The sequence below is a fragment of the Lepisma saccharinum genome, chromosome 13, assembly GCF_977018435.1.
Source record: "Lepisma saccharinum chromosome 13, izLepSacc3.1, whole genome shotgun sequence".
Classification (NCBI taxonomy): Eukaryota; Metazoa; Arthropoda; class Insecta; order Zygentoma; family Lepismatidae; genus Lepisma; species Lepisma saccharinum.
This window is the reverse complement of record NC_139241.1, coordinates 58,364,718-58,377,870: the sequence shown is the minus strand read 5'-3', so window position 1 is coordinate 58,377,870 and position 13,153 is coordinate 58,364,718. Positions and strand designations below refer to the sequence as shown.

The 13,153-nt window shown below is 39.0% G+C and overlaps 1 protein-coding gene across 3 annotated transcripts in view; it reads right to left on the bottom strand.

Moving 5' to 3' along the window:
* Window positions 1-13,153, bottom strand: part of LOC145997321 (proton channel OtopLc-like) — a 228,506-nt gene that overhangs the window by 98,638 nt on the left and 116,715 nt on the right. The window lies entirely within an intron of this gene.

Here is a 13,153-nt window from a genome sequence, read left to right as displayed (position 1 = left end):
GGAAATATAAAGGTGGATATTACACAGCTGCGTTCTGGTGGCGGGTAGACAAAAAAATATCATAATTACCATTTTTAACCTTCGTTTTAAAAGTTGTTCAAAGACAAAAATTATAATTGGGGGCCATTTTAAGGGGCGTTTTCAGCTACAACTTTTGTTTTTCCCCGAGTTTTTCACTGCTTTCATTTCAAAATTTTGTTTTTCTCAAAATTTCTGGAGGGGATGTAGCCCCATTGCGTACGACTGTGCTTCTGTGCCAGAAGCGTTGTTGCCTTTGGAATTATTGGAGGTTACATGCTGTATAATACAACAATATCTTCTACATAAAACATTTTTCCATATTATTGGGTGGAACGTGTACTGTTACCCGCTAACGACGCTATTCTAATGAACCCTTTATAACTCTGAAAGTGAAAGAACAGTAAATTAATCTACTGAATGAATATAAGCTTTACAGAGAGAAAACATATAGTCCTACAAAGAAGCGAAAGATCGCGGGCAACTCGCGAACTAAAGTGAACAGTCATTTGTTTGCTCAAATCGCGAACGAAAATGTTCCCTTTTTTTTTTTTTTGCTTGTGTCCAAATGCCCCGTGTTATGTACAGTGGGATCCATGAGTATTATCGTGCAAATTGTCCATCACCATGTTCGTGCACTTTATTTGACCCAATAAGAGCTTCAAGAATTAAAAGAAAACTCAAAACAAGCTGTTGACAACTTCTGCACCAACATAAATAAAAATCCATCGCTTAAAAACACATAGGATGCAAGAAAAAAAATTAATGAAAATAGTCATGGACAATTTGCACGGTAATACTCATGGATCCCACTGTACAACTTATCTTGCTTGCTTTGTTGCCCAAAAAATTAATAGCGTTCGCTTCGCTTGCTCAGGGTTGAAAATTCGACGAAATTGATACTTGTATTTAAAAAAAAGAGGAAAGAAACGTTGAAATTTTAGCGCGCACCGTTTGCCTTCTCTCTCTTTCACGACGGCGGCGATGCCGTTGATGGTCACGATCCTCCATGCGGCGGCCATATTGGCAATCATTCTGAACACGATATTGCAACATCTGCTCGTAGTGATATCTGTGGTTAGCACAAGAGAAAAAGCAAGGAATCTGAAATTTGAAGAATCAGCCTAGAATAACTGCGAACTGCCGACGGAGTGTAGCAAGTTTAATTTGTTGTCTCTCTTATAAATGAACATGTATGATATTGTGCCAGATAAGTTTTACATGTAAATTCTTGTTACTAATGTACATACAGTGCAGAGGCGTGGCGTGCATGTAGCCGCTGTTACCGCAGGTAACACCAAAATATAAAGAATTGAAGAACCTGTCTTAAAATATTATTACGTACATAAACTGGAAATATTGTCGTAAAGTAAACATTGCAGACTGACATTTTTTCTGACACCGGAAAAAGCGAAGAGGAGGATTGATCCGGTACCCTCCTCAGGCAACATGAGGAAAGGGCCCTGAGCCCACTCAAGGAAGACTTTCCGTCGCGGCAAAGACTGTTACGGTGGGAGGAGGAGGCGGGTTATTGGCATGACTGTTTAGCCGCTGCAGTTGCCGGTGATACTTACCGGATACAGATCAGTGTTGCCGTATTCAATTGACAGAAAAGAGCTAAGTCGCCTAATCGGGTCTATCTTACTGTGAAGGTGTCCAGTCACACTGGGGAACGATGGTGCAGTGGTATCGTCACCGCCTTGTAATCAAAGGATCCCAGGTTCGATACCCGGTGGAGGCACAAGTGGTTCGGATCCCACTTTAAACTGTCCCGATTAACATTACTGTGCATGAGTGGACTTAAATCGCCAAATCAAGATTTAAAAAAATCAAATCACACTGGGGGGAAAGCAAACTCCCAAGTGATATTTTGTATTTACTCTAAATATCAGCGATTACGAAAGTCCCCTTTGTCCTTCGACATCATTGGCGAGAAGGAGAGGAGAGGGATGGGTATGATCAAGGGGTCAGCTGTCCTTCTAAAAATGTCAACCTAAAATTCTATATTTCACACATATAATATTATTTCGGTTACAGGAATTTGCGATAATTGTTGAAAGGGCCGATTGAGATTGACATACGTTGTCGCAGGAATGCGATAATTTCGGATTGAAGCGATGTTTTTGGGTGAAAACATTACTTACAAGCATAATTTCCCGATTGTTATCTTAGTACGCTCTGAAGTGTCAGGTGTCGTAGGTTCGAATCCTCAGCAAGAAATGGTTATTTAAATGTTTGTTGTTATTATTTTACTTACATAATTATAAAAATTAATAATTACATACACAAAGAAATAATAATTTTATTTCAATAATTCACCATGCATCCTCATCGTCACGATTATCCTATAAAGCGAAAGTCTTAAAGGAAGCAAAGGACGTAAAATGTACGAAATAGTAGTGGTGTCAGAAATGAGATGTCAGTGGATTTAGCGAAACATGGGAGTGGGAGTAGTTAGGAAACAGATGAAGACTACATCTACTCTACATACGTCTTATTTGAATCGAAAAGTTTCGCCATTTGGGCAAATGTGGTTTCAAAAGAACTAAGATGGCAACAGTAGTAGAACTGGACTTCTTGCAGGTTCCGAAGGAAATATTGGGAAGCGCCGATGCTGAGAGGGGAGGGGGCAAGGAGGGTGCTTCACGTGTTATAAAAGTAAACAACGGTTTGCGGGAGGGACTGTGCAGTGCGAGTTTTGTGACTGGTGTCTTTCGTCTTTATGTTGTTTTCGGGCATTGTCAATTGATTAATGAAGCTTGCTCCGAGTTCCGAGGTGGCGGGTTCATCCTATCTGAACAGTGTGTGTAATTGTGCGATAGAAGATATTTTGAAGCAATCTTTTGGTTCGTTCTTTTGCAGAAAAAAGTGAAATTGTGGCGAAAGGGAGGCCAAAGCCTATTTTGAACGATTTAAAAACCAAGTCGTCTGCTGGATATGACCGACATTTCAATGTTTCGTGGTATAACGTCTATCCGTGGTTATGTGGATGTGCGCAGTTGTCGAAACTCTTTTGTTAGCAATGTACTCTATTTTCGGGTGAAAAAAAAGTGTGGAATTCAGGTGTGGATAACATGGACCATGACCATGACGCACCCAAAAATTCAAATTCAAATGAAAAACTTCACTTTATGACAGCATCATAGAACTTTTTTGATTTGATTTGATTGATTTTGCTTCGCTTGTGCCACTTTTGGCTAATTTCCGAAGATGGGGATGAGTGATGATATGATGAAATTGATGAATAGACATCACAAACGTCCATGCCCAAGCAAGGATTCGAACCTGGGACCACAGCCTCATATAACTATTTTCAAAGAAGAGTCGTCGGATTGATCTGCTCTATAAGTAGCCTTCGATGTTTGTGTAAGTATCAAATTACGTATTATTGTGTCAACAACCAATGTTTACGATTTCACTTCAGTCCTTATGTCAACATTTTTTTTCCTGATTAATAACTTTACCAAAATCTAGAATTGAATTGCAGACGTGCCAGATTAATATTATATGAACTACTTGGAAGACATTGGGGGGGGGAGGGATGAGGTGGGGAGGCGACCAAGTCTTACGGCTCCTCCCTTAAATGTCCTACTGATAACCGGTAACACTTTTAAAAATCCCACGCCACGCCACTGATACAGTGGGATTCATGAGTATTACCGTGCAAATTGTCCATGACTATTTTCATTAATTTTTCCTAAATCATATGTGTTTTTAAGCGATGGATTTTTATGTATGCTGTTGCAGAAGTTGTCAACAGCTTGTTTTGAGTTTTCTTTTAATTCTTTAATCCCTTATTGGGTCAAATAAAGTGCACGAACATGATGATTGACAATTTGCACGGTAATACTCATAGATCCCACTGCATCATGTAGTGCTATACTTTTGCTTTACAACTATTTTAGCACTGTAAAATCCTGCTGAAACATAGTTATCGAATATATTTGAATATTTGGGTTGAATATTCGTTCGGTTTTCTTTCTTTTTTATCCCACTGAAAGAATATCCTTCACTCATTCCTTGAGATGAAACCGTCCACCTTCGGTAAGATTATAAATAACGTTAGTTGAAGGAGACTTCTAGCGTGAGTTGTTATTGTAAACCTTGTATGGGGCTATATGCTCCACGACAACCGGTGAACTTTCTTACTGGTGTTCCGTTCTTTTACGCGTTTTCTTAACTTGTTCTTTTCGGTGCTAAGTGTTATTGTCTGACATCACCGGATCATTTGCCTTTAAAGTCCCCTATATTGTTTTCAAGCGGAAATTCCAGTCGATTGTGCGTCATGCTGTGGATTATATCATACACCACGGTCACCGACTTTTCATCTTTACGCATCGCTACCGATTGTCTACCAGTGAAAGTGAGATTATTAATTTTTTTCTTCCAGGGGATCGAGCTGGGCAGTCATTATGCTGATAAATCATGTCACGTCTTGTAGCTAGAGGCACTTCCTCCAACAACATTGCCATCCCGTTCCTCAAAAAATGTTTATAAGTGATGCCATTTAAGATTTGGGGCAGGAAAAATGGCTGGATCAAATTATTGTTGATCACGCCCATCCATACTTCTGCCTGGGCGTGCGACAGTGGCTGGATGAAAATTACCCAAAGAAATTGATTGGCCGAGGCGGCCCGATTCCCTGGCCGGCTCGATCCCCCGAATTGACGCTTTGCGACTTTTACATTTGGAGCCACATGACAAGACATCGATATAGTCGCAAGAAGAGCTCAGGGAGAGGATCTTAACAGCTGGTCAACACATCAAGGACACCATCACATCACGAGTTAAGAGACCAAATGTCCGTAAAAACCTGCGTGGCTGCATTCGTAACGGAGGTGCCCACTTTGAGCAAGACGTGTAATGTTCTTTAATTGTTTTGTTCATTGATTCCATTCACATGAAGATGAATGAAGTATTATTTCTTGTACACAAATGTGAATGTTAGCAACATTTGTACCTTGTTGGATAGCAGATGACACAAGGAAGTAATTTAAGTAATTTGTACGCTTCGTGTCATACCATTTTTGTTATTAATACGTTGCCAAGTGAACTAAGAGTGCATTTTTTTATCATCACTTGTAAGTTTAGACCCACCCGTTACTTACATGTGATTGTTATTTGGGAAAAACTTTGTTTTTCAACGAACCATTTATTTGTTAGCTATCAGAAAACGCTGAAATAAGTTCCATACAATGAGCAGTTTTTTCTCAATTCATCTTTTTATGTGGAAAGTTGTCATTTTAAAAAAAAAACAATAGAAATTCGATTATCTCGAAAACTACTAACTTTCCGACGGGGTATCATATGGTCAAATTTATTGCAAATTGTCTCTACTTTAACCCCATTCAGGGAATACATCTAATTACCAGTCACCCTGTATATAGAATTGGTAGCTAAACTATAAAATTTTGTCCCCCCAAAAAAATTCCCATGACGCAGGTGCGTCATGAATCCCCCTATGAGCACCCCTGACCCCAGAGCAGCACTATACATAGACATTGTCAGCAAAATGCCCTCACATGATCATCTGCTTAAACACATTTTAAGAACGTAGATGGCACCATAAGGTAATCTTAATTTTTTGATTTAAAAAACGGCAAGAAAAGTAAAAATAGATGACACATTTTGACACAATTTGACTAATATTAATTTATTCCTACAAAAACTGAGAAATTTGTATTGTGATTAACTTGCTAATAATATTTCACCATTTAATTTTAACTCTTTAATGTGAATAGTAGATATATATACTGAAAGAATGTGTATCGTAAATCCTGGAAGACTGAAAGCATGCATGTTATAGTAATATTTTTGGCGGCAGATTATTCTGTCGAGTTTCTCTTATGATATTAGTATTGTTATAAATATGAGATTAGTAGCGATCGATACTTTTAACGTGTGTTGCCATCACAAGAAGCCGCCGTCAAGGTTATAACTTGAAAAATGAGGAATTGTCCTAAAATGCCTTCTGTTTTTGTTCTTTGGCTGGAAATTTTAGGTATTACATTTAAAAACCGTTACATGCCATTTCTGAGAGTGATACATGAATTTCATACTGGCGATTTTTTTTAGTTCGCAGTTCGTGTCTATTTCACAGATAATTACTTTTGTTGACAACCTAGATCGTTTTTTCAGTGATTATTGCCTGCCTATTTTTGTCCTAACTTACATTCCTTAAAACGATGTGACAACGGATAGTGTAAATAATATAGGACATTGAAAAGTATCATACTGGAAATGTAACAAATTATTAAATATTTTGATAACACTCAGTCAGTAATTGAGTTGTGAGAATTCTTTATGTGTATAATGATAAAACATTTTGATTTCTTAAGCGCGGGGACTTTTTTCTAAAAATAGAATAACAGGAAAATTATTGGGTGGGCTCGAGCCCCACAAGCCCATATAAGTTGGCATCACTGGCCTAGGTGATTTTCGTTCTAGTTGTTTTAAATATATTTTGTGGGGAAGGTCGCCACTTTTTACAACTTGCATATTTGTGATGTATTCCATCACATCATCTGAGGTTGACTTACAAGAAGCGCTATGTTATTATAATGAATTTTCGAACCTGCCCAGCAATGTACGATTCACGCTTTCTATCTTTCACTTGTTATGCTTCGCTAGCGACATCTCTCGGAATCATGGCACGTGAAAGAGATCCGTTGCATTACGCTTCGATTTGGTTCGACTTTCTGCGAAACGTGTAGTGGACATTGGGTAAGTTCCTCGCCATTAAATGTATACTGTGCTAATTACTTGCTGACAAAGCGAGAAATGTTTCACTCTTCGTGACAATGACGAAACTTTAGAAAACACAAATCTTCGACGATGTTATTCGTAGCATTTCCGCTCTACGAAAGCAAATCAAGTCGGTGGCTTATCGCAATGTTGCAGCATCATTTTAAAACCAACCACTTGACAGAACGTTTTAACCATTGCAAACGATTACGAAATGCAGGGCATTAGTTTGCGAAATTCTTCTGTTCTAACGTAACAGGTGAAAGAGAAGATGCCATCAGAGTATTTTCAAACATAGACACTTTCTATTAATGGGAGAACTAGTGAAACTGACACTTTGTGTACGTTGCTTCCATCAGGTTCAAGAAAGTTTTTTCTTCTTTTTTTTTAATACGGTGAAAAGGTTGAATTGAAGATCTACTTTTCTTGTAATTTTCGTGGTCAATTCTTAATTTATCCAGTACAGTGCGATATTGTGGACGAAACACATGGCAACACATTGCATTTTCGGCTATCACTGAAGCTCGTACCAGTGTACAGCCTCAACGGTACACGCTCCGTTGGAAATTCAATCACTTTATATTGAAACCCACACATTTCCAACAACTTTACCCTCTTACCATTTTTCGCTATGTGCACTTTAGTAACGGAGTTATCTATGGGACCGGACTTTTGAATCACCCTATATTACAGTTTCACTGTCTAGCTCCTTATCTTTGGGAGTCCTAGGCAGGATTGTTTGGCGCCCGTACCCCCTCCACTCACACTACGAAGCGCACACATTTCATGTGCCTCCTTCAATGCTCGAAGTGAGGGTTGTGGTATCCCCTTAGATAGCAAAATTTTTGCAAAGCATCTCTCAAAGTCACCATGTTAAACCATAGGAGCAGCTAAACCCCAAGATCGACCAACCCCCCCCCTCCCCCTCCAGCTAACATTTTCCACCTCAAGCGCTGGCCTCTTTCGATATTTTTTTCTTATGCCATTGTATTAAAATCATACACATTTTGAAATGAGAAATCAGAAGATCTCATTAAAAATATTATTGGTTATGTTCATAATAATGATTTGTCTTTTTGATTTTAGAAAAAAGTTTAGCACACTTAAGAATATTTCAGTTATGTCTTAGTGTCTGAATAACATCTTTAAAAACTTACTATTACGTAAGCATTAAGTAAGCATAATGTAAAATTTATATTTATACACAGAGCAAGCCTTAAATCAAAAGGATTTATGATAGATATGTTTTCGTGGTCGAACAGGGAATGTCATGTACCGAGTTGAATAGTGGCATATATTCTCACGTGATGACTTCCCTCCCCTTCTCCTCCTTCCCAAAGAAAGTATCTAGGAATCACTTCAATGGGATCAAAGCAAAGGTCTAGTAACACCCTGTATGTTTTTTACTTCTCCCCTTGCCAAGCATAAATTTCTCCGTCGCACATTCTAACTTTGTTGTCTTATTTAAATATCAATAATAATAAATAAATAAATGGAATCCGAGGCTTCAGCCCCCCCCCTAGCCTGACCCTCGCTGCGGTCCTGTGTAAGAAAACCGATGGCGTAAAAACCCTGCGAGTTGCGTATTATACGCTAAAAAAATAAGTAGCTGCACAGAACTGTTAAAGTGTCAAAAACGACCAAAAGGTGGCACTGCATGTGATCGATGAAGAACACTCACGTTCCTATAGGTGAGTCTGTTACACGTCAGTAACAATGGAGGTTAGTAGAGCCGAGCGACGTGTGAATGGCCTTGAATCCTCGCAGTGTTAAATTCGATTGTTGTTATCATTCACCGGAGAGTGAGAGCGTGCTGGGAAGACGGCTTGAAATCACAAAAAGGTTTGCACCATGATGTATAATATATATATATATATTAAGCGACGAGTCAGAACAGAAAGGTGACAAGCATTTGATGCGGAAACTTGGACCAAGCTTTCTCCAACATGTGCGAATACTTTTCTTTCTTTCTCTGTTTCTTTCGTCTTTTTCTTTCTTTCTTCCGCTATTTCTGTCCTTTTCACAACTTTCTCTTTATTTCTAGCCGGCCCCCGTGGCGCTACGACGCTGGGTTCGAATCCCAGCCCGGGCATGGTTGTTTGTGAGTGTTCATCAATTTCATCATATCATCACTCATCCCCATCTTCGCAAATTAGCCAAAAGTGGCACAAGAAGCGAAGTAAAATAAATCAATCAATCAATTTTTATTTATATCTCTTTCACTTTCCTTTCGTCTTCTTCTTTCTTTCCTCTGCTGTTTCTGCCCTTGCCATTATTTTATCCTCATTTATATATCTTAATTCGTTCTTTTTATGCTATTTCCTTCTGTCTCTTTATTCTAGGACGGTGAGAGGCGTGCTGCTGATCACATCACCCCAGGGACGTCGGAACCGTCGGACTCAAGTTTTAGCTACCAGCAAGAAGTATGTGACAGAAAAAAATCTACGTGCAGATAAGAATCACAGCCACGTCTCCGCAAATCAATTATCCCCCTTGGAATTTGCAGCTTCGGTTTCCAGTTTTCCTTGGTATCTACCAGGTTTTGTATGTACAGGTGCGGTCGGTGTGAAACAATAAACCAAGCGTACCCCTATGAGAAGATGGGAGGGCAGAGAACAGCTTAATTTTAAATCTATTCTTTTCCATCTACATCTACATTGCATGGATGCAAGGACTCCAAACAGGTTGGGGGGAAGCAGATGAAGCTTGAGCCTTCGAGCTTAAAAGTTCAAGGTGGAAAGAAATTCGAGACGAACGCGAGAGGACGCGGAGGTCTAGTCGATTGGGTGTCTGACTATTACGTGGAGAGCCGGGTTCAATTCCTGGGGTGGATGTACTAAGGAGGTCGGAATTTTTTCGGCCTTTTTCCAGCATAAAGCGGCTCCGGGGCCCACCCAGCCTCAAACGAATGAGTACCTGTGAGCAACCTTGGGTGGAAAGGTTTTTATTAAATCTAAATGGCCAAGAAACAAACGTTCCTTCCTTGGTTGTTCCGCCTCTACCCACAAATGCTTTCGTTATTACCTGATGTGAAGAAACCACAGAGGAGGGGCAAGATTGTATTTTTGCTCCCCTTCCCACCCCCACCACACCTCAGTCACTCCCTAAAAATGTGACTACATCTATTTAAACTTACATTGGTTTTGAAGAATATTTGGAAAAATATTTTTGCACTAGATTTCTGAACGTGCGCTCAAGTTTCCGTTAACAGCAAGAAGCACGTGACATCGCAGTCAGGTCTCTGCAAATCAAGTATCCCCGTAGGAATTCGCTGCTTCTGTTTCCAGTCAGTGTTGCCACATGAAGGGAGATTTCCCTTTTGCAGGGTAATTCGGACCGAAATTTCAGCCAAAAGGTAAAAGGGAATTTCGATGAAAAATACCACAATTACAGGGAAATTTTAAGGTCATTTGACTACATTATTACAATTTATGTTAATTTCGATTTTCATATCCACATTTTTATGTTATTTATTTATTTTGCTATTCCCACTTGTTTCTGCTCCTTTAAGTTTATTGTACGTTGCTTTTATGCATCTTTGGATAAATAGTAACGATGAGGATTAACGATTAAATGGATTCCTGACCAGGATTCAAACTTGGGACATCTGGTCAGAAGTGATGAAACTGAAATATGAATTTTTTTAAAAATATTTTTTATTCAAAAGGATAACGAATTCAACAAAATACTTTACTACGTACTACTACTGCTTCCACCACCACCACCAATAATGCCGCTACTACTACTACTACTAATTATTATTATTATTGTATAATTTGCTTAGGTGAAGGGAAAAATTGGTCCAAAAAGGGAAATTTTGCCCCTTGGAGAGGGAAATTGTGTCCTCATATTGTGGCAACACTGTTTCCAGTTTTGCTTTGAAACTCTCAGATAACAATGCATCATCGGAGTAGAGGGACAGAGGACACCTAACTTTAAATCTTCCGGTGCACTTTCCGAACACGAGCTTGCTGTCAAAAAGGCCATAGACCATAGAAAACGTCCACCTTGCAAGTTCTTGGAAATTCAAGTCTACGCTAATCTCCGCTTCCCTTTCCAAATTTAGTTGTTGTGTTGGTGTTTTAAGTCCACTTTATGCACAGTAAGGCTAATCGAGACTGGACCTACAGTTTAAAGTGGGATCCGAACCGCTTGTGAATCCACCGAGTATCGAACCCGGGACCCCTTGATTACAAGGCGGTGACGCTACCACTGCGCCATCGGGGAGGCCCTTCAAACTTAGGCTTGGTCAGACGACACAGTTATTGTTCAGAATAGAACAATTGCAGAAGGCGTGTTTCAGCATTTACTCTGGAAATTGTAGTGACGAGTTTGGATTTCTTTCTGCACCAAGCGATATAACTGTGCACATGTACAGTGGGATCCATGAGTATTACCGTGCAAATTGTCCATGGCTATTTTTATTAATTTTTCTCTTACATCCTGTGTGTTTTTAAGCGATGGATTTTTATGTATGCTGCTGCAGAAGTTGTCAACAGCTTGTCTTGAGTTTTATTTTAATTATTTAAGCTCTTATTGGGTCAAATAAAGTGCATGAACATGGTGATGGACAATTTTCATGGTAATACTCATGGATCCCATTGTACGTGTAAATTATTTGCAGATAGTACACCGACTGCAAAGTCGCGTCGGAAGATCACTGCACTGGACTTAGTCACCTGTAAGTTTTACTTCTCTCCTTACGTTTTTTCACTAATTTATATTTTCTGTGTGAAAGGACAGAAAAAGACAAGACTAGAGACAGACAACTATCGTTTCGACATACCATCTGCCCTTTCGGGTTTTAACGCTGCAAACTTTGGAGTTTGCACCACCTCCTCTCGTGAGAAGGGAGGATCTTCTATTGCTTGGACATTTTTATTAAAATATTACTGTTTGTTTTAAACGTCATGTTCAGGACTGATGACTTAGTTTTAGACCTCAGAGAGAGGTAACACCATTTATTCTTATGTTAGCAGGTGATTTATTTTTACGTTCGGAGTAGTAATTCTTTAGTTTTAGGTGGCATGATCGATATTGTAGACCCATATTTGATACCTCGACCCCTTCCAACAATGCGCTACATTTGAAAGTCCTCGGTGGAACACTTAAGCCTAGCAAATGCTCTAAAATTACCGAGAGTTTCATTTTTTAATCTCAATCTCTGAATAGCAGTCTGAGATTTGCTAATATCACTAAAAGGTGAAAGAATCGTTTCTTCCGCCATCTTGTGAAATTTTTTACGCCTTTTTAGAAGCAGAAATATTTTATGTTTTAAAATTTTAGAAGTATAGCGCCTACAAAATAAAATATACCATATTGCCTGAATCTCATCGACTTCCTTCGCGATTAGCCAAAATTGTCAGAAATGTTGAATAAAATAAACTAAATCTATTATTTCTTTCTAACTCTTTCATTCATGTAATTCTTCCTTAGTATGCGACGTTTTTGTTAAAATTATTCTACGATTTTTAAAATGATGAAATGATAAATGAGAACACGGGCAACTTTCTTTGCAGCACATCGATCAGAAAGTTGCAGAAACATGGATTTTCTCAATACATTTGCGCGTGTACTTCATCCACTTTTAAAAGTAGCGCGATTTCAGTTATGTTAGTAATCATTAAAGGAATGCCTCAATACCTTCACGTAAGAGCCTCCCCGATGGCGTAGTGGTAACGTTGTCGCATTGTAATCAAGGGGTCCCAGGTTCGATACCCGGGCACAGTGGTTCGGATCCCACTTCAAATTGTAGGTCCAGTCCCGATTAGTGTCCCTGTGATTAAAGTGGACTTAAAACAACAATTCAGATCAATAAGTCAATCAATACCATCATGCCTAACTACATGCGAAGATCGAGTACCAGGCAGAAATGGAAATTTGTGGCAATTATCGTAAGACATAATATATATAAGTTTTCTTGCATTAAGCACCGTTTAATGGAATTATAAGTAATAAAATAATCCTTAACTCCAACTCCAAAATAAGTTCCGACGTGCCTGCATCACCACCAACTTCGACCGTGATTAAGAAAGTGTGGGGCCCTAACTCCACACCGGCTATACGCCTTCATGGCGTGGGGCAAAAGCACAGGGGAGCACTTTACTTTTTCTCTTTCCTTCACTTAGTTCGTTCTCTTTCCTTTTGTCTCTTTCTTCTTATTTTGATCTTACTTCCGTTGTTTCTCTCTTTTCCACGGCTTTCTCCTTATTTCTATATCTTCATTATTTCTATCTCTTTCTTTCTCTTCATTCGATCTCTTTCCTACTGCCTCTTTCTTCTATATTTATCTTCCTTTCTTCTAGTTTCTGTGTCCATTTTCCATCACTTAATCTTTATTTCTCTACCCTGAAGATGAGAGTGACGTTATCTCTCGAAACGTTGGAAACTC